Here is a 26,300-nt window from a genome sequence, read left to right on the forward strand (position 1 = left end):
TTTCGGTCCCTCGGTTAACCGTTGGAGTATCAAACGAAGTCCAAATGGTACGAAACTTGACCGGCGGTCTACCGGTAGTAAACCAAGGCCGCTTGGCAAGTCTCGGTCCAATCCGGAAATGTTTAATCTCACACACGAAAGAAAGCTAGAAATGACCACCGGAGGAGAACGAAGCGCCGGAATGCAAAACGGACAACGGGGAAAATGCTCGAATGCATGAGATGAACACGTAGAACAATGCACATGATGACATGATAAGAGATGCATGACAACGAGAACAACACATGGAGACAAAAACCCAAACCCGAGGAAATAAATATAACTTAATGCCGGAAACGGCAAGAGTTGGAGTAAAAATTGGGAAAGTTACATCCGGGGTGTTACACATGGGACATGCCAGCACCATGTGCATCCACACGTATAAATTGGTGATGCAGAGTATGTAGCGAAGCAACATATCTGTGTTGGTCCCATATTTGTTCTCTTTGAAACTTTTTCCGATGTGAGGGCAGCAAATCTAGTCCTGCACAAACTACCAAACACCCCAGTTTCTTTCCCTTTTCAACATAGAGTTGGGTTCCTTACAGACGTGTGTACTGGGTTACCCCCTTTTTCCCTTTTCGACCAAAAAAGCGGCTGGATAGCTAGTCTATACTACTTTCCCTCCGTCCTTTCCTCATTGAACCACGTCCTAGATTCATCCTCCACCCCACGGCACTCTTCTTTCCTCTTTGAACCAAGACCTAGATTCGACTACAGAATCGAAAAAGATCAGCATGCAACTAAACCAATGACGGTTTCAAAGAAACTTATAACTTAGGGTCATCGGGATGTGGCAAGGCGTGCGGTGGGAGGTCGGATCTGCCCACACTACGTGCGACAGCGAGGAAGAAGGGGTCGGTGGCGCTCCCGCACAGGCACTGGGTGAAAGAGAAAAGCGCAGCCGGCAGTGGATTGCAACCAAGGTGAACTGACATGGATTAATACTAACGAATAACATTTAATTGAACTAAATTGTTGGTATGAGTATCATTAAATAGCATTTTTATAGTAAAATGGGGCAAGACTCTCTCTTTGTGTGGTGTGAATAGTTTTCTTTTTTTAGTTTTCTTTTTGGTTGAGATAAGTGCCAATTGATTTGGTACGTACAAGTACAATATTACTAATTAGTCTTGTCCCTAAAATTCAACCCGTGCCTTGTTATATCCCGAAAATTCATATATTGTGCTCCCAAAGCTGGGGCCTTGACAACCCGCGCCTTGCTATCCCGAAATTACAACACGCGCGAAAACTCCCTCCAGCTGCCAAATCCCGACATGCGAAATCCCCCTTCTAACCTTGCACCGAAAGGGCCGCTAGTTCAAATCGGTGCGGGGTACTTTTGTAACACACCCTACATTTTGGACAAGCGCGTCCCTAAGTCATGGTTCACCCCCTCCCATCGCCTCCTTTTTGCCATTCGAAATCCCAGGCCGCCATAACCTCTCCGCTCCAACCGTGAAACCCCACCCTCCTTTGTCCGCCACCTCACCGCTGCCCAGCTGGAGCCTCTTCCGCGATGACGTCGTCCACCGCAATAGCTCGACGTCCCTTGTCCACCTCCCCGGATGAGGATCCGTCGTCCATCTCCTCATCCCGCCGGATCAGCGGCCCCGTCCTCCACCTCCAAGGAGTTGCTCCGACGATCACCTCGTCTATCGCGACTGCTCCATCCCACAACGCCGCCTTAACCTGCTCCACCGTAACCGCAGCATCCTCACCGACTCCTCGGACGAAGCCGAGGCCTACTCGGCGCCACCAAAGAGGTTGTACACTCATCGCATCACACCTTCTCCTTAGCTCGACCTCCCGACACCAATGGTGCTCCATCCCGCACCCCCATGGAGTGGCTACCTTGAAGCCGGCGCTGCGGGCAACATCTCCATGGTGGCTCTCCCCAGTGCGAGGCCCCTTCGGCGGTGGCATCCATACCAGCCGGGTCTGCTGCTGCTGCTCTGGCTCTCACTCACTCGCTCGCTCGCGCTACTGCTGCTCCAGCTCTTGTTGGATCGCTCACTCGCCCAGCTGCTGCAGTTCCATCTCTCGCTTGCTCGCTTGCGCTGCTGCTGCTACTCTCCCCCTCACTTGTGCTGCTGCTCTGCTCCGATTTAGCTACACTTCAGTCGACTAAATCGACTTTTGGGTCAGTCGATTTTTAGGGGGGGCTCGCCGGAGTTAAGGAAGAACCACCCGCAGCGGGGACGGGGGCTCTCCATAGAGGTACCCCACTATCTATCTTAGGGGTCAGGGTGGGGACGGGGCGGACCGACGGAGGGGAGTTGTTTTGGGGCTACGAGGCGGCGCTGGGGCCAGCGGTTCCGCCGGTGGTGGCTGGCGGCTCAGGGGGTGCAGGTTTAAGATGAACTGCAGGCCCTCCCTAAACGACATGTCAAGTGCCTCTTTGCTATCATTGCGTTCAGTTTCGACAGTATCACTCAGATTCCACAGTAAATTTCAGTTTCGACAGTTAAGTTCAGAGTCAACGGTTTTTACCTCATCTTTTGTAGTCAGGTGGTTTTTGGTGATGTAAATTTCACATCTATTTTACATCATATATTGGAGATGCTATTAGAATCCCACTTGAGATTGACGATGTCTGTCTTGTGCTGCTTCAGCCTTGACGTCTTACGGCTCACCGGGGCTGCTCCAACTACAGAACGATCCATCACAACAAAGCAGTGCCCTGGACGCTGTCTACAGATTCCTCAGATCTTCCTCCACACCTCCGACAGCCACCTCTGCCTCAACTGCTTCAGCGACCAACCCAATGATGCTGAGGTCGACACGGCTACGGCAAAGAGGTTGTACACTTGCTGCATCACTTATTACTATACATTCATGTCGATCCATTAGCGCTATTTTGGTTCAACGGAAAAACATAGCAATAGGGAATTTTCCAATGGCACTCTACTATTCAATTATTCATGCATTTTATTGAAAGGAATGAAGCAAAACATCCACCTGGACCTACTTTTCAAAATCCTATGCATGAAAACAAGACCAAGTGCATTAGTGGCAGAATAACATTCTAACTGTACACGCATTCATATGGTTTCACTTTATTTTGGCCATGTTTCATTGCATTCCTCTGCTCTTCCAATTCCTGTAAACAAAACACTCAAGTTGACAGAAATCCTGTGTTTACAAATGCTCTATTTACCATGTGCATTCCTATCCTATTCCGGTGTTTTTCCTATCCCTGCGTTTTTAGAATGATGCAAGCCAAATGAGCCCTTACAGAATTACATCAGTTATAGGTAGGTGTCGAAGGGAACTTTGTGTGGTTTTTCCTGCTCCTGCCGCGATGTTGTCCACCTCAACTGAGCTGCTCCATCGACAGAAACATCCACCAAACCAGACATCACGACTCCTGACCGTCTTTCTCAACTTCAGATCTCCTTCCCTGCCGCCGGATCCACCGCAACGGCATCACCATCATCGACCCATCGGATGAACCTGAGGAGTACACGGGTCCACAAGAGAGGTCGCACTCTTTTGTTTCTGCTATGTTATGCATTGCTTAAAATTACCTACTACTTTATCGTCCTGTTCACCTCTTGGACTCCAAGTCAGGTCCAAATTAATGTTCAAACTTGAGTTCTAAATTAGTTGTGGGGCACATATCATGGAAGCAATGAATACTATCTCTGTCTAATATCCGGTTCACCTAGGGTATGCCTATGTTGTTCATCTTGGGTGGGAAACAAACAGTAAAGCAATCATCATCTGTCTTTTTATTAAATTAAAGCAATCATCACCCTACTATCATTATTTTTGGATCCATCCACTGGTTGTTACCATCACTCTAAATTTCTGCATGCTCTCCTTACATAATATCACCATATTTTTTCTCGTATGGATGTTAGATATTGTACACAATCATGCTGAACATGTAGAGAAAAAGAGAAGAGTTTTGCGCGGCAATACAATGTCATGCAGACATCGCTCCATGGTGGGTTCCATGGCGAACCCTCCCAACCCCTCTCCAGATTGTAATACAAAGGAAGATATCTGTTCGGAGGCGGATTCAGACGCTGCTCACCACTCCTATTTACCACCCAAGGTGTTTGCTCTACCTTGGCATGATGATGTTAGTCATATCATGCATATGTTGCCTTGCAGTGAATACTTTTGACAGCATATATGTCATCTGCTTAGTTTAGACATGTTCTGTAATGCCACCTGTTTAGTTTCTATATCATATATGGGAATTGTGCAGTCTCATGTCTTTTAGCCAGCCATAATATACGTGAAATGTGCAATGCCATCCTGTTTAACCAGGCATCATATATTTGAATGATATCTTGCCCATTCTTTTCCTCATTACATTTCCATTTGTCGACAATGTTTGTACATTAAACTACTCTTCTTGTGAATCATCCATTTGGGTGGGAGATTGAAAAATCTGGAGTCAAAACAAGGCCTTCAGCGCAGACAATGCTAGCTGTCGAAGCAGATCTCTTGTTGGGTCCCGATAGCTCCTCAGAGATGGACTCAGAGACAGATGACCAGTCCTATTCCCCCACGGAGGTGCATGCTCTAACTTGGCACGGTTATACTGCTCACATCATGTATATGGTGTCTCGCATTGCATAGATTAGACATCATATACACCATATTGAACACCATGTTCTTAGTTCAGACATCATATCTAATGCCCTCTGTTTAGCATATGAATCACATATGTGAATTAAATGATGTGATCCTGATTACTTAGATAACATGTAGGTGAATTATGTCACGCGATACTGTTTACTTATTCATCATATCTTTGAATTATGTTATGCTATGCTATCTAGTTTAGATAGACATCATATATGTGAAATTATGTCATGCTATCCATTTTAGTTAAACAATATACATGTCAACTATTTCATGACGTCTTTTTCCACACTATCTATTGCATCTTTCTCCCATACAATGTCTGTACATTCAACTATGTTTCCTGTTTATCAGCCATTTGAATTGGAGTGGGTGATGCCAGCATCTAGCAGACTAAAAACACGGTCTTCAAATAAAACAGTGCTACCTCTTGGTGGATATAGCACCCCGGTTGTACATGCATGAGAACCAGCCCTACCACACATAACCCAAACTCTCGCCGATTATACCCCTACTGCGATGGACAGAGAACCAGCTTCACCCCATCAAACCCCACCCCAATAGATAGTAACCCAGTTCCTCTTGACACAGCACCATCTCCAACACAAAGCTCACAAACAAGAGAATTTAGTAAGGCAGCTCCAGTGCCCAAAGGACCATTACTACCACGGTGAACCCCAACTCCACCAGTTAGTACGCCTATTCTTGTGGAGGAAGCACAACCATCTAGTCATAGTTTAGCATCTATCGCATTTGATGTTGTTAAATCATATGTGCGTATCTTCCCATCTTGGAAATATTATACTAAAGATGAAGGAAAATGCCAGTTGCAGGTGTTTGTCCAGGAGTTATGTGTAAGTAATGTTATTCAAGGCAATTACATTGCTTTGTCCCATACATCCTACCTCCATGATGGTTATAATACAGCAAATTTTCCCATTTTTCTCTATAGAGAAGGAGCGATTTGGAAACTCGGGATGAGGTAACCTGTGCTAATACCTCTGCTATCTTCAAGAATGCTTGGTGGCAGTACAGGAATTACCTGAAGAAAACGTACTTCATCGGCAAAGAAACTCATCAAATTCCCTTATGTTCTCCTGAGACACATTTACTAGACGATGACTGGGAATGCCTTGTTCTGTACTGGTCCCGAACCAAGAATGCGGTAATGTCTATGAGCTCATTTTCTATTTTTTAGTACTATATTCTTGCATCTTACTGTACTCTGTTCATGTAGAACAAGTGCCTAAACCTGAAGAACAACTGTTCTAATTTAAGATTCCATTGCTATCATAGTTCAAAAAAGCGCTAGGCGTTAATTGTGCATTTTGACACCTCCTTGCGGTTTACTGACCAAAGCGCATGCTTATGCGCAGTTATGCACAGACTAAGCGTAGTTATTGGCAACGCGTTTCACCAATGCCTAGAGCCTAGGCGTGCTTAAGCGCTCGCTTAGGCGCACAATCTTTAACTATGATTGCTATCATGCATACTGCTTTGCTCTTGTATCACTGTATTTACTCATACAAACTTATTCTTAAATTGAAGGATCCAATCGAAACTTCAATGGCACAGCAGGTATGTTCATGCATGTTTCTTTAACAGGCTTGCTCTTATTAATAGCTCTATTGATTTCAATTTCAATTGTGTATACAGTTGACTTCTCATATCATGCACATTACTAGCATCACAACAGAGCCAATAGTGTTGTTGTACATGTAGACCCGTGGTACCAATCTGAAATCTTGTTGTGCCGTGTAGTTTCCCACGCTTTGTATTCTTTCACTGCTGCTTTGTCTTGAACTGATATGATTTGAACCGTGTCTCTATTTTGATTTGGCAAGACAATGGAGTGACCATAGGACATTGATATATGTTTGTTTGATTCTTTTATTATGTACTAGTAGTTGGCAATAGAAGACTTGGTAGTTTAATCATGTCCACCTTGCTAATGAACTGGTTCACCAAAATGAGTTTCATATACTACTACATGCTAAACTGTTATGTGTCTGCTTGTTTCCTCTTTTAGAATGCTGACAGAATATTGGGGAAGAGTGCCTTATTAAGCAATGGTGAAGGAAGTAATGCAGATAAGGTTTAGGATAGTGACACATCCTTGTTGGTCTCCAAGAAAGCTGATAAAACAGCTAAGGAAGACTATCTCGAAGACAGTGAGACAACCCCAAAGTCCTGTCTTGGTTTAGTGTTGGAGTTACTGGCCACTACCGCTTGCACAAGCTATTCAAACTCATTGTATGAATCAGTTCGGTTTGTTGAGTCTCAACTACAAGGTGAAAGACATCGATCAGCTGTGCTGTTATAAGAAGCGGAAGGACTGCGGAAGTCCCTGGAGCATTCAGATGCATACTTTCTGGTGCAACAGCAAGTGTTGGAGGATTTTAGCACCAAACAGGACAAAGCTAATAAGCTTGCTAAGCTTATTGCCAGCATGGTGGATACCACGTTTATTGAGCTCTTCTGAAGTTGTTTTAGTTATGCTCTTGTTTTGATGCCGCGTTTATTTGCACTGGTGGCCAATTTTGATGGCCAGTGTATGTAATATGCTGCTTTGTTCCCTATATTTAAACTGGTGGCAAACTTTGATGCTTAGTGGATGTAATATGTGTAATAGCGGTAATAGGCTACCATTAATTGCTTGCTTATTTATTTCCTTATTGTCTTGTTTAGTTGTTTGCTTGCAGTCACGGTAGTTCTTTTTTTGTGTTTTTCTAGTGGCCACAATAACCTATTTTTGGAAACTAGGCCAAAATAATCATGGCAACACACCGACTTTTTTAACCATGGGCCTCCTGCAGGCCATATGATCCATGGGCCTTCTACGGGCCGTAGGATCCATGGGCCTTTTATGGGCCGTAGGATCCATGGGCCTTCTACGAGGTGTATCATCATTTCGCCAATCATGGGTCGTACTATTCATGGACAATAACGTGCCGTTTATTGGCCGTATTTGATAACTCTATGAAAACAGCCCAACGGGTTTTTTTCGACATCAAAACGGCCCAACGTATTAACGGGCCACAAATGGGCCAACTGTAACCACGGGCTGAATTTGGCCCACAAGCAGAAAATAACAGTAACGAGCCGTAAGTAACCGAATGCTGGAAATGAGCCCAAGAATAAATGGGCCCTGAGAAGGCCGAAAGACATCATGGGCTGGAAACAGCCCAACGGAATAATGGGCCATTAATGGGTATAAAGTGATACACTGTTCATTACGGGCCAGTTTTACCACCGGCCGTTAAGGGGCCGAGGGTTACTACGGGCCTCATATGCATGGAAAGATGTCATGGGCCATACATGGGCCGGCAGTTAAAACAGGCTAGAATTATATTGGACGGCCCAAATGACGCTACTAGGCCTAATTCGGATAGGCCGTAAACGGGCCTGGGGATAGCGGGCTGTAAATGGGCTATATGCGAACATGCCGTTAACAGGCTTGCCGTGGGCCGGCCCACCACCTTTTGACCAAGTCAAACGGGCTGGCCTTTTCAGAGGAATGGGCCTTTGTTGGGCCGTGCCACGTGTTGGCATATCATAGGCGCTTTGGGTCCAATGAGTGGATGACATCTGTCCCAACGGTGAGCCGACACGTGTTTCCTCCAGTCAATGATGATTTTACACGTGGAAAATCCCCATTGGTCGGGACTGTTAACGGGTTATCAGATCCAAAACCGGACCCGATAGCTTAATCGCGTTCTGTTACGGTGGATGCCACGTGTCGGTCACCCTTGACTAAAGCACTTCTGTGACGCGCGATTTATCGTCCTGGAAGTGGATACTTCCATGATGATAATTTTGGTAATCTCATGGAACACTTCTACGACAGCACAGGTATCACTATCTTGATTCTGTCATAAATTTGTCATGGATGTACATGCATGACAGAAAACGTGACCTATTGTGACAAACATGTATCATCACGGAAGTGTATTTTTTTGTAGTGCTAGTGACAAGCATTAAGCGTAGCAAAGTAATAACAACATCAATCTCAGAACATAATGGATACTAGGGATCAAACCATGACAAAACTAACCCGATTACATGATAAATCTCATACAACCCATCACTGTCCAGCAAGCCAACAATGGAATTACTCACGCACGGCGGTGAGCATCAAGAAATTGGTGATGGAGGAAGGTTGACGATGACGATGGCGACGGATTGCCCTCAATGGAGCCCCGAACGGACTCCAGATCAGCCCTCATGAGAGAGATTAGGGCTTGGTGGCGGCTCCGTATCGTAAAACGCGATGAATCCTTCTCTTTGATTTTTTTCTCTCCGAACGTCGATATATAGAGTTGGAGTTGAGGTCGATGGAGCAGCAGGGGGCCCACGAGGTAGGGGGCACGCCCAGGGGGGTAGGCGCGCCCCCAACCTCGTGGATAGGGTGTGGGACCCCTGGCCTTGATTCTTTCGCCATTATTTTTTATATATTCCAAAAATATTCACCTTTGATTTTCAGGTCATTCCGAGAACTTTTATTTCTGCACAAAAATAACACCATGGCAATTCTGCTGAAAACATTGTCAGTCCGGGTTAATTCCATTCAAATCATGCAAGTTAGATGTCAGGACCTCGATTTCGAGTCACATAGATAATGATAATGATAACCCTGCAGGGGTGCCTAGTCTGTCCCAAGCCTACCTGTACCGGGTGCCACTTGGTAGACTACTAACACTACCTACAAACACCAGAAACTAGTTGCAACTCCTGGATAGAGATCGAGTTGATTAATAAGCCGAGAGGGGCCGAGTTACCGGAACCCAATGTGTGGTAGTAACTGTTCATGGATCACAAACACAGGACTCAGTTCCTGAGGACGGCTGCAATGAGACAACCCGCCATGTACTCCTACATGGCCTCTCACCGCTACCTTTACCAAATCGTCTTCACACACTTAGCTCTCAACGGTAGGACATGTTCACCACGTTCCAATTCATTCCCGATGAATCAGACCGGACTCAACTCTAAGCAGTAGCAGGCATGACAACAAGCATGAATGAGTAGGCAAATCAGGGCTCAAACAATTCCTACTCATGCTAGTGGGTTTCATCTATTTAATGTGGCAATGACAGGTCATGCAGAGGAAAGGGGTTCGGCTACCGCAGCATGTAACAATTGAAACGATGTTGTCCTAATGTAGTAAAAGAGAGCAGGAGCGAGAGAGTGGGATTGTATCGGAATTAACAAGGGGGTTTTGCTTGCCTGGCACTTCTGAAGATAGTATAGCTCTTCATCGGTGTCCTCGAATTCATCGTCGGAACGTGTCTATCGAGAGGGGGCAATTACCGGCAACTGAGAAAGAAACACAATCAATGCAATGCAACAACATGATGCATGAATGTGACATGGCGATATGCTTTGGTTTGAGCTAATGCAACTAGCAACAATTTAAATGAAGTTGGTTTGAACCTAAGATTCAAATTCAAACTCCACATGTGGTTATTTAAATTCCATTCATTCCATTTGTCCTAAACAGTAGTCATAAGTTGTTCTAACATGCATGAAAATGGTACATACGGATAGATTGGATTTTTCTGATCATTTTTCATATATAATTTGTTTGATTTGGAGTTATGGTTGAATTACTATGATTTATTGAAGGTTAAGTCATTTTCTGGATTTTTCCTGGTTATTTTAAATCCAGAAAATATATTACTACGTCAGCATGGCGTCAGTGTGACATCAGCGGTCAACTGACCCGGTCCTGGCCAAACCTGATCTGCGAGGCCCGCATGTCATAGACTCAGTGTTAAGTGGGTATTAAACCGGGGCTAAATATCTGCGGGGCCGGTGTGTCAGTGACTGTGTTGGGGGGGGCTAATTAAGCACATGCTTAACTCTAAAATAATGACGCCACGTAATCTAAATGGTGATTAGTCGCCGGTGCTAAGCGAGACATAGCGGCGCGCCCCGTCCGGCCATCTCCGGCGACGAGAGCAAGCGTGGCTGGGCTCTACGTACTCAGGGCGACGCGACGCGTCGAGTGGTGGATGCGTCAGGTGTGGAGGCTGGCTTTAGCGGCGGCAACGGCGAGCTTTGGCGGAGGCCGGAGCTCGGGTTCGGTCGTGCGCGAGGCTGCGGCGCGTTAGCCAGAGTGCAGTGGGGCGCATCAGGATCCTGGGGACCCGGCGAGCACGCAGGAGCTACTGGAGTGAGCGGAAGAGCTCCGGGGCGCGAGGTTTGTCTGCCATGGCGATGGCTGGAGCTCGGTGCTTGCGGGAACGACGGCTATGGCGCGGGAACGAGCAGGAGAGGATGGGTAAAACGAAGGAGTCCTCACAGCGAAGTCATTGAGCATCTCAGATGGCTCGGGACGGCTTGGAGACGGTGAATCGGAGCCAGCGATCTTTGGTGCCCGTCGGTGAAGACGACGATGATGGCATTACTGTAGGGATCCTGGCGTCGTGTGCGTTGACGGATACGACGTATGCGATGAGTGCGGAGCTTCCAGACAAGTGGGGAGGCGAGGGGAGGCCACTAGGCATGGCGGCGGTGAGCTGCGCGCTGCTGGTGTGCTCGGGCGGCTGCGGAGAGAGAGCCAGAGCGGTGGGGAGAGGCCGGAGAGGCGGGAGAGTGGCCGAGGGGGTGCTGGGCATCTCCAGGCACGGACAGGCTCGAAGGGGAGGCCGCCAGCACGAAGCAGGAGGTGGAAACCTCAGGTGCGAGCGCGGGCGACACGGCGTCGTCCTCCGGGAAGGAGCTAGGAGATGACCGGCAGAAGGCCAGGTGGGCTGGGCTGCACAGCTGGGACGGCAACAGTAGCAGGCCGCGCAGGTAGGCTGAGGTAAGTTCTGCTTTGTTTTACTTCTCTTCTGTTTTTTTACTAATTGTTTCTGTTTTTCTAATTTTTTTGCAGTTTGTTTTAATTTGGTTTTTCAAACCAAATCACTTTTAAAAATTCTGAAAATAGTTATGGGCACTAAAATAGTTATTCCAGAGGCCCTCAACTAATTCCAGAATTGTTGGGGCATTTAAAAATATTAATGATATTTAAATGCTCCAATTCAAATACAGTATGTGTTGAGGTAAATTCCAAGATGGCTAGGAAAAATGTGCATCACCTCTGGTTGCTGTTTCCAGCATTTCCAAAAATCATGAACATTTTTCGAAGACCGTTTTGGGTTCTTGGAATTTATTTTAGTTGAACCTATTTGATTTCTCTTTAGGTGCTAGGGTTTGAGTAAATCCCCATTTCAAATTCACATAACCTTCGACATGATGCATGGATGCAATGCCACTATCTGCAACCAAATTCTAGGGCTGTGACATTAGAGTCCAAAACAAGGGCAAAAGTGTTTGGAAAAGTAGATACGATGGAGACGTATCAGCAGCACACTTTGACAGGTGATCAGCTATGCTATTTTTCACATGGGGCACGTGCTCTGTTGGTATACCATCAAAGTGCTCCTCCAATCTCCTCACTTCCTTGACGTATGCTTCCATCAATGGGCTTTGATAGTCCTTGTTGACTTGTCTCACCACAAGCTGTGAATCTCCTCGTATGATCAACTTCTTGATTCCCAATTCTACTATAATTCCGAGCCCAGCAAGGATCCCTTCATACTCAGCTGTATTGTTGGTGGCTTCTTCCCGGGCAAAGTGCATTTGGACGACGTACTTCAAGTGCTCCCCGGAGGGGGCAACAAGAAAGGCATCAGCCCCTGCACCCTGTAGGGGAAAAGCACCATCAAAATACATAATCCATTCTTGGGGTGATTCCTTGGCAAGGATAGCTGTCTCTACCACTTCCTCATCGGGAGTTGGCATCCATTTTGCAATAAACTCCGCCAGCGCCCTGCTCTGAATGGTTTATGTGCTCTCAAACTTGAAACCAAAGCCGGATAACTCCAAAGCCCACTCCACTATTCTGCCTGTAGCCTCAGGGTTTTGAAGTATCCTTTACAACGGAAAACGAGTAACAACCGTGATCTCATGGGCTTGGAAGTAGTGACACAGTTTCCTTGAGGCCATAATGAGATCAAAATTCAACTTTTGCATGCTAGAGTACCTCGATCTAGCCCCCTGCAACAAGGAGCTGACGAAGTACAACGGGCGCTGCACCACCTTCTTCCTTGCCGCGTCCCTGGGGTTGTTCTCGATGTCGTGCTCACTGCTGCTCTGATGCTTTTCTAACTCTGCCGTTATCTGTCCACTTTCTGCCTCATCCACTTCTTGTTGTTCTACCAAAGCCGCACTGACCCGTGGGTCGGTTGCCGCCATGTATAGCAACAACGGCTCTTGGGGTATGGGTGCAACCAAGGTAGGCACAAACGACAAGTAGGCGTTGAACTCCTGCAGAGCTGCATCTGCTTCTGGGGTGCACTTCATAGGCCCTGCCTTCTTCAAAATTTTAAAGAATAGTAGGGCACGCTCGGTAGACTTGGAAATGAAACTACTTAGCGCGGAAATGCATCCCGTCAAGTCACTCACATCCTTAGCTGTCCTTTGTGCTTGGATTTGCTCGATGGCATTTATCTTGTCGGGGTTAGCTTCGACCCCCAATGGGACACGAAGAAACCAAGTAGCTTGCCAGAGGGGACTCCAAACACACACTTCTCCGGATTAAGCTTGAAGTTGATCTTGCGCACATTAGCAAACGTCTCCTCCAAATCTTGGATAAGAGTGGTCTTATCCTTGGTCTTGACCATGATATCATCCATATAAGCTTCTATGTTTCTGTGTAACTGCGGCTCAAAACAAATCTGAACTGCCCTTGCAAAAGTGGACCCGACACTCTTTAGTCCGAACGGCATGCAGACAAAGCAGTACGTACCACATGGGGTGATCAATGATGTCTTCTCTTCATCTTCTTTGGGCATGAAGGAGAGCAAATCACACCCTGAGGTGGAATCCACAATCTGATCGATACGTGGCAAGGGAAATTGGAACTTCGAGCAAGCCTTGTTGTGGTCTGTGAGGTCAATGCAAAGCCTCCATTTGCCATTATCCTTCCGGACTAGAACTAGATTTGCTAACCTGTTTGATGCAATACTCCTTTGACTAAACCAGCTCCCTCCAATTTCTTGATTTCCTCGGCAATGAACTGCTGCCTCTCCAAGGCATGCTTCCGGACTTTCTGCTTGACAGGTCTAGCATGTGGGCAGGCAGCATGGTGGTGCTCGATTACCTCCTTGGGAACACAATGGATATCAGATGGTTGCCAGGTAAACACATCGATATTCGCCCGTAGGAAGGCAATGAGTGCACTTTCCTATTTTTAATCAAGGGTGGTGTTGATGGTGAAAGTACCATCAACGCCAGCCAGCCCTGCCGGGACCTTCTTCACTTGGGGTGCAGCAACCTTGGATCTCTTGCTGTTGAAACACTCCGGCACGTCATCAACAGGCACCGTGCACTCGGAGGGGGCACGCTTCCCGGGCTCCTTGCGGGAGGTCCTACAATCCCTTTTCTTTCCTTTGCTTTCCTTGGCGGGAACCGTTGCTGTCGCAACCTCTGTTGCGACTGCATCCCGGTACATCTGGTCCACGCAGATAATTGCATCCTTATCATTTGATGGGATAGTGATGACTCCCTATGGCCCAGGCATCTTCAGAGTGTTATAAGCATAGTGGGATGCTACCATGAACTTGGCTAGGGCCGGGCATCCTAGAATTCCATTGTATGGCAGGGGGAGATCAACCTCATCAAACACAACCTTCTCTGTCCGGTAGTTTAGTTCTCCCCAAACGTCACCGGCAACGTAATCTTCCCTTTAGGATGGCTCCTGCCGGGATTAACTCCTTGAAACATGCCGGTAACCTCTAGCTCTTCCTCTCCTATCTGAAGCATGTTGATGACTGCTGGGGAAATCAAATTCAGACTGGCCCCGCCATCCACTAACATCTTTGTGTCCTTGAGGTTGTGAATTGTCGGGGAGACCAACAAAGGCAAGCATCCTACCGCGATGGTAAGGTTAGGGTGATCCTCCTCATCAAAGATGATTGGCGCGCGCCACCATTTGAGCGGTTTTCCGGGCCTCTCGTGCTGGCTCCACAGCATTGATCTCTCGTGCCCATCGCTTGAGCTGGCGGTGGGAGGTGTGAAAGATGCACCACCATCAACACATAGGGCATTAGTGGCCATCTGAAATTCCAGCTCACTGGTTTCCTCTTCATTCCCTTCATCACAAACTTCCTTCTCTCGACCCCTGGCGGGTTTTCCTTGGTTCCGATGTGGATTGTCGAGGTGATTTGCTTCACGGCCTTAGCCCTTTCCGCCAGCGGCATTCTAACCTTTTTCCTTATCACGCTTGTCATATTTTGTCCTCTATTTCTTGATAAGCTGCTCAACTTGGTAACATTCCTGAAGATCATGGCCCTTGGTCCGTTGGATCTTGCAGTACGGGCCATCACCTTTGCCAGCTTCCTAAGCGGCAACGGCTTCTTGGCAGGCTGTGCAAGCGGCAACTTCCTTGCCCGGGGCCTCAACCTTAGCTTTCTTGCCGGTAATAGGTGTGCCCGAACGTTCTACAATCATAACTGCTTTATCCCTTGGCTTCTTATTGCGTTTCTTGCCCTTTCTCTGGCTAGTTGTTTCATCCTCATCCTCTTAATCAACTTTGATGCAATCCTCCTCTCCGGGCAACTTCCTTCCTTCCTCCATCCGAGCACACTTATCCACCAGCGTGTATAGCTCCTTCACAGTCTTGGGCAACCGCGCATTCATCTTGGAACGAATGTGACGGTTTTGCACATTGGACCAGAAGGCTGCTATAACGGCTTCTAGATTTATATTAGGAATATTCCTATAAACTTTACTGAATCTCTGTAAATACTTACGAAGAGTTTCTCCTTCTTTCTACTAGACAAGTTGCAGGTCGCTGGGTCTGCCGGGCTCTTGGTGGCCTCCGGTGAAGGCACCGATGAACTCGTGGCACAGGTCCAACCAAGACGAAATGGAGTTCTTCGGCAGGTGCATCAGCCAAGACCTCATGTTGGACTTGAGGGCCAACGGGAAGTAGTTGGCGAATAACTTCTCATCTCTTCCACTGGCAGCTTGAACAACGATGGTGCAGACGCTCAGGTACTCTGCTGGGTTCAAACTTCCGTCATACTTCACAGGTATCTCTGGCTTGAACATGCGAACGGATGGCCAACGGACTTGCTGCAGCTCTCATGTAAAGGCAGGGCAGCCAACCTCGAAAGGTAGGCACCCGCCAACACCGAGCGCAGGTTCGTCGATGTCGAGGCCGTCACACCCATTGGTTTGGCGGAGGTCGTCGCGACATCAATTTATGTTGACGCGTGCATCTCCTCGTCGCCTATCCTCTCGAGCTCGATGTTGGCTTGGACGTGCTCGAGGGTCGAAATAGACCATCGAGACATCATCAGGGTCTTGATTCAGCTGCACCTGCGTTGGCTGCCGTGGTGGGGACTGCACCATAGGGACGACCCCCTCCATTTGGCAAGCAGTACGGGCGGTTGCCGTTGCTTGGGGAGGTCATGGCGGCCCGGCTTGTCATGAGCCCCCAGCTTCGGCGAAACCTAGCAGACTCTGGATGGTGGCACGCCATTCATCCATCTGCTCGGCTATGGGTGGAAACCTTAGCAGCAACTAAGCTCGCGCCATAGCCGTTGTGGCGGTGCTTGGCATGGATGTCGATGACGTTGGCCCAGCGTTGCCTGGCTCCTGATGGCGCTAGTTGCGGCGACATTGGTGGTGCCGCGTCCACATAGTTGTGGGGCGACCGCCTAGGCAGCGGGGTCACACGGTGGTGGTGCTTGAGGGTCAGTAGCTCCGCCGTGGGCAGCAGTTTGGTCGACTCGTCCAGGAGGAGACACATGGGCCGCGGTCGCTCCCGTGGTGAGAGACACATGGACCCTGGACTGAGCGCCATTGCTGCAGCTGTGCCCGTCAGCGGGAGGAGAGGGCATAGACCGTCGAGGTGTTGTTGATGTTGTTCTCCTCCGACATCTCCAACACCTGTGTTGGCCGCATGGGGAGTGGCGATGGCGCCACCTGCTCCAACCACACCCCCAATAGCATTCATGTCTTCGCTCGCCTCTGCATCCTCCGAAGAGCCTGAGGTTGCGGTCCGCGGAGCCTTCTAGGTGGACGGATGGGCACAAGGGCTGGACTTCTTGTTAGGCGCCATGGTCGAGGGCGCCATTGAAGATGAAGATGGTGATGAAGATGATGCGCTGCACACACTTTCAGGTTTGCGTAAGAGAGACCCCCTACCTGGGGCGCCAAAGATGTCGCCGGATATCCACGTCCACCTATTGGACAAGGAGGCCACTTGCTGGTTTGGCAGGGGGACGTCGCGTTGCACAAAGAGCAGACCAGCGCGCGACACCCTGGTAGAGAGCACACAAGTAATTTACCCAGGTTCCGGCCACCGTGAGGCGTAAAACCCTACTCCTGCTTTGGTGGATTGATGGTGGAATGTGGATAATGCAACGTAGTACACTTGCCCGACAGGGGTCGCCGTATGGCAGCAGCGACTACGCGCTTATGGGGTGCGGGTTCCTCAACTTTCGAACTCCTCTTATGGGTGCCATGGGCCTCCTTTTATAGATTAAGGGGTCCCGACAATGGAAAAGTGGTCATTATCCACTGATATGATCGCAAATAGTGTTGTCATACCTAACTCTGCGGGCTGACAAAGTGCATTAAATGCACGACTTAGTGTCACATCACTGGTTGCCCGGCAAGGCTTGTCAGGCTATCTCGCCAGCTCCGCGCTTGATCTATTGACACGTCATAGGACTGGTGTCATCTGTATGTTCCTTCTGTAAGAAACAGCCACCATGTGGCGATTGGCTGCCACGTAATCACCTTGCGGCTTGACACCGCACTAATTGATGACATGGGTCGCGCTTGAGTTGTTGGTGGGGTCGTTTTTCCTCCGTGAGCCCCAGCAGGCCCTGCTGGGGCACCTTGGTTGCTTGCTTCTAGCGGTGGCCTTGCCCTTGCCGGGCTCGCCTGCCCAGCAAGGGAGGCCCCTCTTGCCGATATACTGCTCCTCTGGCTTGATCTTGATCCCTCTGAGCTGCATGCTGGTTCTTCAAATCTCTTGGCCATTCAATCTCTGACTCCAGCTGATGCTTCGATTCTATTCTAGAGCCCGCGCACGGTCTGGGCAATGGACCCAGGGTCTGTTGCTCCGAAAAAACATTTAGCATGATATAAGGAAATATAAATAACAACTTTATTATTGCCTCTAGGGAATATTTCCTTCATGCTTCACATGTGGTGGCCGTGGACACAAATCTTTCCAATGCATCAACAAGCGAACCATGATCGCTAATGATGATGGCACGTATGACTTCATGAGTGAAGATGAGATGGAAGCTATCGAGCACGTCGCCATGCACCACCAAGTGAACGAAGAAGAAGATGATGAAGTCTATTGTGATAATGACTCAAGTCCCGCTCTCATGGTGTCCAAGGTCTTGACACTTCAACACCAACAAGACGAAGACTAATGGTGTCACATCTTCCACACCAAGGCCGGTATCATTGGGCGCTCCATAAAAGCCATCATCGACGGAGGGAGTTGCCGTAACTTGGAAAGTGAAGAGCTATGTTGCAAGCTGCAATTGGTCAAGAAGAAGCACCCTCGCCCTTACAAGGTTCAATGGCTAAGCGACCCCGGAACAATTCAAGCAGAGCACACCGTGCACGTTTCTTTCAAGATCGGCGCCTACGAGTACGCCATTGAGTGTGACGTGGTTCCTATGTCTGTGTGCCATCTTCTCTTGGGGAGACCTTGGCAATTTGACCGTGGCATCATCCACAACGGGAGAACAAACCACGATAGCTTCAAGATGAAGGGAACGGAGTACGTGCTATGACCTATGTCTCCAAGCCAAGTGATCGCCGACAAGCGGGCATCCACACATCATGGAGAGACTAGTGAGAGAGTGAACCACCAAAAAGAGAGTGAGCTCCACAAGCCAAAATTGAGTGACTCTTCGCCACAAGAGAAAAACCTAATCCTCTTCGCCACATAAAGAGAGATGAGAGAAGTGTGTGAGAACCCATCGAGTGTCATCCACCATGTCCTAATATGCAAATATGAGGTGGCAAAGACCAACACTCCTAATCCTCTACCTCTAGTGTTGTCTAATTTGTTGCAGGAATTCGCGTATGTCTTTCCCGATGAGTTACCTCCCGGTCTTCTTCCTCTATGTGGCATCGAACATCGGATCGACCTCATCCCAGACGCACCTCTTCCTAACAAGGAACCATATTGCGTCAACCTTGAAGAAACCAAAGAAATACAAAGGCAAGTACGACATCGCATAGACCATGTACATGTGTGTGAAAGTTTGAGTCCTTGTGCCATACCGGTCATTCTTGTGCCAAAAAGAGACGGTAGCTTTCACATGTGTTTTGATTGTAGACCTATCAATGCTATCACCGTTCGCTATAGGCATCGCAGTCCATGCATCGATGATATGTTAGATGAGCTTAGAGGTGCCACTATTTTATCCAAAATGGATCTTAAAAGTGGTTACTATCAAATCTGCATACAAGAGGGTGATGAATGGAAAACCGCTTTCAAAACAAAGTTTGGTTTGTATGAGTGGTTAGTTATGCCCATGGGTTTATTGGAAGCACTCGGTACTTTCATGCGTCTTATGCATTATGTACTTCGTCCTTACATTGGTGTATTTGTTGTGGTCTACTTTGACGACATTCGTTTAGCAAATCCCTCAACGAGCATGTGACTCACCTTAAGGCCGTTTTGCAAATGGTTAGAAAAGAACGTCTCTACACTAATATGGAGAAATGCACTTTTCGTGTTGATATGATTGTTCTCTTGGGATTTCTTGTGTCTTCCAAGGGAGTTCATGTAGATGGGTCTAAAATTGAAGCAATTGAAAATTGGCCCCAACCCACTAATCTGCAACAAGTGTGTAGTTTCCTTGGTCTAGCAAGTCGTTATCGTTTCTTCGTGATAGACTTTAGCACTATTGCCGCACTGTTGCATGCTTTGAGTAAGAAAAATGAACCTTTTGTTTGGGGACCATCTCAATCTACCGCATTTGATGAGCTCAAATCTTTGCTTACACATGCCCCAATTCTAGCATTACCCGATTTCACCAAAACTTTTGAGGTTCATTGTGATGCTAGCGGCCATGCAATTGGTGTAGTTTTGATGCAAGAAAAGTGAGTCGTTGCATATTTTAGCGAAAAACTTTCTGGTGCTCAACTTAACTATCCTATATATGACAAATAATTATATGCTTTGGTGTGAGTATTGCATGTTTAGGAATATTATCTTCGCCCTCATGAATTTTTCATACATACCGATCACGAGACACTTAAGTACCTAAAAGGTCAAGCTAAGTTGAATAAAAGGCATCCTAAATGGAGTGAATTTATTGAGTATTTTCCTTATCTGATCAAGTACATCAAAGGCAAAGAAAATGTTGTGGGGGATGCTCTTTCCTGCATATGCGTGCTTGTTACTACACTTGAGTTAAATGTGATTGGCTTTGAACATATTAAAGATCTCTACGAATGATCCTTCTTTTGCACTTCCTTACGCCAAATGTCTTACTCACACTTGTTGGGAGAACTTTTATCTCAAAATTGGATACCTTATGCGTGCTAACAAACTTTGTATACCCAAGTGTTCTCTTCGTTTATTGCTTTTGCAAGAGGCTGATGGAGGTGGACTCATGGGACCCTTCGGACGCGACAAGACTTTCGTCACACTCTCCTTCATGTACTTTTGTCCAAAGATGTTCTGTGACGTGGCACGCTTCAACAACAAATGCTCTACATGTCGCAAAGCTAAGTCCAACGCACAATCTCATGGTTTACATATGCCACTTCCAATTCCATATCAACCATGAGACGATATTAGTATGGATTTCGTTCTTGGTTTGCCTAGAACTCGCAATGGAAAGGATTCGGTCTTTGTTGTTGTTGACCGATTCTAAAAAATGGCACATTTCATACCATGCAACAAGATAGACAATGCTTCACATGTTGCTAATCTTCTTCGTAGGGAAATCTTGAGCTTGCATGGAGTGCCAAGGACCATTGTGCCGGACCGGGACATCAAGTTCTTAAGTTACTTTTGGAAGACCATTTGTGCCAAGCTCGGAATCAAGCTTCTATTCTCCAGGGCCTATCATCCCCAAACTGATGGCCAAACGGAAGTCACCTACCCGATGCTATCTACTCCCCTACGCTTGTTGATCAAGAAGAACATCAAGGAGTGGGAGGAGTGCTTCCCCTCGCCGAGTACGCCTACAATCGAGCTTGACACACTGCTACCGGCAAGTCCCCCTTCGAGGTTGTCTACGGCTTCAACCCATTGTCCCCATTGGACATTCTACCTCTTCCACTCCAAGAACACGCAAACATGGGTGCAAGTGCAAGGGAAAGTTTCCTCAAGAAGATGCATGTTGATACAAGGGTAACAATCGAGCGTCAAGTATACTGCATCGCCACCAAGCTCAACATCAACAAGACACCAATGGTGTTCCAACCGGGCGACCTTGTATCGCTTCACCTTTGCAAGGACCTCTTCCACAATGAGCGCAAGTCAAAGCTCCTACCATGAGTGTACCCTTGGGGGTTGAGCTATAAAACCCCCCAGGAGCCACCATGCATGCGGGCAACCACCTCATTCACACATGCGATCACACACACACACACACACCTAACAAGCAACGCCCGAGGAGAGGGAGCGGCCTAAGCCTTGGCCAGACCTCCTTGTTCCTCCATACAGCTCTAGGAGTAGCTCTGTACTGTTACATATAAACCACACTCGGCAGGACTAGGGGTGTTATCTCTCCGGAGAGCCCCGAACCTGGGTATGTCTTGAGTCCCGCGCTCGCTCAGGCCGACCTTGCCACTGGAGCCCACCAGTGCCCTCGAGCCTCCTCCTATCTTTAGCCATCCCTAGGCATCTTCCATGTGCCCACCGCGACAACCGCCTAGAGAGTGATGGCACTCTTGTGCACAACACATGGAATATTGAGCATCTTCGTAAGTTCTATCCATAAGGGGCGGGTTGCCGGGCTGCCCGGCAACCACCTTTTGTATGAGTCTACCGACAAGGCATGTAATCCTTTGTACAAAGCTAGGCACAGACCCTATCCATATAGTGAAATAAAGGTAAGTGTTTCACAACTCTTGTTGATTCACATGTCTAGTTATATGTGTTTATTTGTGATATTGCAATTTACCTTCTATGGATGTAAATGAACCGTCAAGATTCCATATCTCTATTTTCTCTTCTTTGTTTTTCTCAATGGACAGAAGGTTGCTTCATGTGCAAGTTTGTCGGGGGGAGTCACTACTAGGGAAAACCTTATACACAGAATCTTAGCAGCGCGGCGCTTAAAAACATGCGCTGCTGCTAAGTAGGAGCAGCGCGGCCATGGAAAGCTCGCTACTGGTGCAAACTTAGCAGTAGCGCGTGAAGCTTAAACCGCGCTGCTTCAAAAATCCACCGACAGTACACAACGACATAAGTTTACCAGTAGCGCGGCGCCAGGGAGCGCGCTGCTGCTAATGCCATAGTAGCAGCGCGCTTTTTTGTCACCTCGCTGCTGCTAATTTTGAAATTGTGCACAGGATTGGCCCGTTTAGCAGTAGCGCGTGACATGAAAGCGCGCTGTTGCTACTCTCTTAGCAGCAGCGCACTTTCTCTCCCGCGCTACTGCTAAGACGCAGCACCCACCACCTTTTCCACCTCCCCTCCCCATCTCCTCTCCTCCCTTTCCCCTAGCTCCCACATCCTCCCTCTGTCACTCTTCTTCTTCCTCAATACTTCTACCCCCATTACTCTCCCTCTTCTACCTACCTTTCTCTCTCTTCATTACTACTAGCTATGACTACACCAGCTCCATTAATTCATCTCCTTTCTCTTTTTCCTCCCCCTCCACTAGTTGAAGTTGTCTCCTCCCAAATTAGCTAGCTAGGTAGATGTAGCATTTAGTTAAGTGACCTATTTGCCCCCTAACTAGATCTTTCTTTGTTAAGAAGAGCTTTGTGCACTTTTGACCTCCCTACATCATCATCTCCACCGTGTGCTCGATCTCGAGATAGAGGTGGGATTAATATTTCATGCTTTTGCAAAATGGAAATATATGTTCCTATTTTGTATACACACTTAATTAGCCATTATTATGCATGGGTCCAATGATGTAATATATATATGTTCCTATTCTGTATACACACTTAGCCATTGTTATGCAAGGGTCCAATGATGTAATATATATGTTCCTATTATGCTGAGGAAAAGAAAAAAGGGAAACTGGTTATAGCAGTAGCGCTTTAGTGAAAAAGATATACAGCTAGTCAAGGTAGCAGTAGCGGTTTCTGTAGAAAATCGCTATAGCTGCTCGTAATAGTAGTAGCGCGTTTCGTGTAAACGCGGTACTGCTACGTCCACTTAACCAAAAATTCTCCCTCTCCCTGCTTCATCCCGCCTCTTTTCCCCCAAATCCCCACTCTCTCTTCCCCGGCCCCGTCGCACCACCGCGCCCGCCCCCGACCTCGGCGCGCTCGCCCCCGACCCCGGCGCGCTCGCCTCCGACCCCGCCGCCCCAACCCCGCCGCGCCCGACCCCGGCACGCTCGCCCCCGACCCCACCGCCCCTGACCCAGGCGCGCTCGCCCCCGACCCATCGACCCTCGCCTCCCTCCTCTGCTTCCTCCCCTCCCAACCTCGGCCGTCGTCGGGCCTGCCTCCTCGCCCTGCTAGCTAGGGTTAATTTACTTAGGTTTTAGTTATGTTAATTAGGTTATCTATTTATTTATGAATTTAGATAGGTTTCAAATTTGCTGAATTTATATGCAAATTTGAACTAGACATGTGATATATGGATATGTCATGTTTTGGACATGTCATGTTTTGGTAAATGATCTGAGTTGCCTTTGTTACGCCGGAATGTTGATTCATTTCCGTTCCGGTGAATTTCAGGTGCTCGATATGTCCATTTTTTAGCAAAGGTCATGCCGAAATTTCCCGTGAATAAAGGCATGATTTGTGCTACATAGTTGGCATATCGAGTGCTGGCACATAGATTTATTTTTTATCTCATTTCTCATTTATTCATACTTTTAGAAATAAATTAGGACACTTAATCATAGGAAACATGTCGAACAACGAAGAAACTAGGCCTTCTGACCAAGATGCAGACGAGATGGATTATGAGGGTGAACAAGACTACCTGGACTTTTCGACTGCTAAGCAAGGTTTGCAGGTCCGCCTCGATGATGGTACTGACGCCGACACCGACACCGAAGGAAGGGTCTAGAAGGTGTGCCCAAGAAAAAGGAGAGAAAGAGATCGGGGAAGATAGCTGCCTCCAAACAAGCCAGAGCACATAGCAGCCAAACGATGCATTCTGAAGAGCGTGTACCCGTGAAAGGTGCGGCCATGTTCCATCTCACGGGCGAGCCGATGCTACCGCTGAAACCGCTGGAGGCACTATCAGGGGATCTCAGGAGACTGCACGACCATGTGCTGTCGACTGAGAAAAGCCTACTAGCCTCAAAGGATCCAGGATATCCGACATACGCGGCTCGTGTGCCTGAGGGGAAGTGCTACATCGAGACACGGCCCGCGGAGGTGTTCTTCCTGCGGTTTGACCATATCTTTGAGATGTTTCTGACAAGGCGGCTCGATTTTACAATCGTCCGCCTTTTTGCGCTACATATGAGCTTTGTCATGAACAGTGAAGAAGTCTCGCAAATCTGTGTGGCGGATCCATACTACATGCACGAGTCTTTCTTGAGTCTCGGCGACTTTGAGCGTGAAACTGCTAGGGACTACCTCCAAAACTTCATGGTACAGAATAAGGACCGGGAAATTGTCCTCGTGCCTTATCATCCAAAGTAAGTCAGTTTCGAACAACCCTTTCATACATTTCAATCATTCCTTCTCTCTCTATGGGGAATAATTTGAGGTGTCTTTTCCCCGCAGCAACAGGCGCGCCGTCCTTATCGTTCTTTATCCGCAAGTCCCCCACGCCGTGTATTTTGACCCTTCCAGAGACTACGAGAAAAAAGACTACACCCACATAATGAATATTCTAGATGATGCTCTCCAAGGCTTCAGCTTTAGAGGTGGCCACATGCAGATCAGGAAAAAAAGGAACAAGAAGATGGGTTTCGCGCATAAAACTAACTTGTCCTGCAATCAAGTCCCAAAACCAAGCAAGAAGGATGGATTGTACATCCTCCATCTCATGATTCAGTTCAACACGGATCACCAAAAGCTTCACATGAGAAGCAAAAATGATGATCATATCCACAAGTGGCTAGAATCTCATGGAGAAGCGGATTATAAACTTAGAGATGACTTCTTTCGCATCCAAAGCGACATTGCGACGATCATCATGAAAGAAGTCATCGATGAGAAGGGGATGTTCCACCATGGCCCTATATCGCGAGCTGACGTCCGAAATCGCATAGGCATGCAACGTCTAGACCTCATGCTGTTCAAGAAGCTAGGGTCCATCCTCGATGATATGGAAGGATGGAACTTCTAGTGATTTATGATGCCGATGATGATGATATGTGTCGGTTGAACTTGTATACTATTTGTAGCGATGCAACTTTGTGATGTCCATGATCCCTGCCGAACTTGCGTAATGCTACTTTGTTAGTTTGCGTACGATGACCTGCGTACCTCTAGTTAATTAATTTGCGTACTGTATGTTGCATCTAGTTGCTAACCCTTTATTTTTCGGTGTTCTCTAGTATATTTTGTTGCATATATATGATTGTACATCCTCTTCATGAACATGCATCTCTAACAGGTAGCTAGTTTCTTGATGGCGAGATGGAACTGCTATGTCGTGTACAAAGGGAAGGTTCCGGGGGTGTACAACGAGTGGCATGACTGTCAGGCGCAAGTGAATGGGTTCTCGGACGCCAGCCATAAAGGCTTCAAAAGCAGACAAGAAGGAGAAGCTTGTTACTTGAGGTTCACGCTAGCGCGAGAGAGGACTCATAACCGCCATCTCATGTACTGCATAGTTCCGCTCTCACTCATAGTGATAGCTCTTCTCGCGTATACCTTTGTTTAGATGGATGATGTTGTAGTTGCAAGTATTCGAGACTTGCATGTATCGCTATTTTCGAGATGATGACAAGATACCACTTTGTGTTGGATGATGATTATGACGAGACTATTTGTATGTATATGCTATGATTACATTTGTGGTCTTGCAGGCATTTGTATGTGTATCATGATGACATTTGTATGTGCTAAAGATTCTTCTATAAAGCCTGTTCAAATACAAAACAAATATGCCGAAAAAAACAAAAAAATACTAAAATTAGCAGTAGCGAGTGGAGAAAAGTTAGCAGCCGCGCGGTTGTAGCAGTAGCGCGCACACGGGAAGCGCGCTATAGCTATTAGCAGCAGCGAGGTTGCTTTAAGCGCGCTGCTGCAACACTTGTGTAGCAGTAGCGCGGGTGGACCAGCGCTACTGCTATACGTTAGCTGTAGCGCCGGCCCCCGCGCTACTAAAAGGCCGAAAACCCGTGCTGCTGCTAGGCTTTTCCCTAGTAGTGAGTGATGGTATGGATACCGACAAGTCACGTTCAAGTTATATTCCACGACAAGAAGTATAAAAAGGAAAAGTTAAGTTGATTTTTTTCAAATGAATTCTTTTGTTCTAAATCTACATGCAACGGAACCTTATCATGATC

The sequence above is a fragment of the Triticum urartu genome, chromosome 2A, assembly GCF_056163025.1.
Source record: "Triticum urartu cultivar PI428250 chromosome 2A, HENAU_Tu73, whole genome shotgun sequence".
Classification (NCBI taxonomy): domain Eukaryota; kingdom Viridiplantae; phylum Streptophyta; class Magnoliopsida; order Poales; family Poaceae; genus Triticum; species Triticum urartu.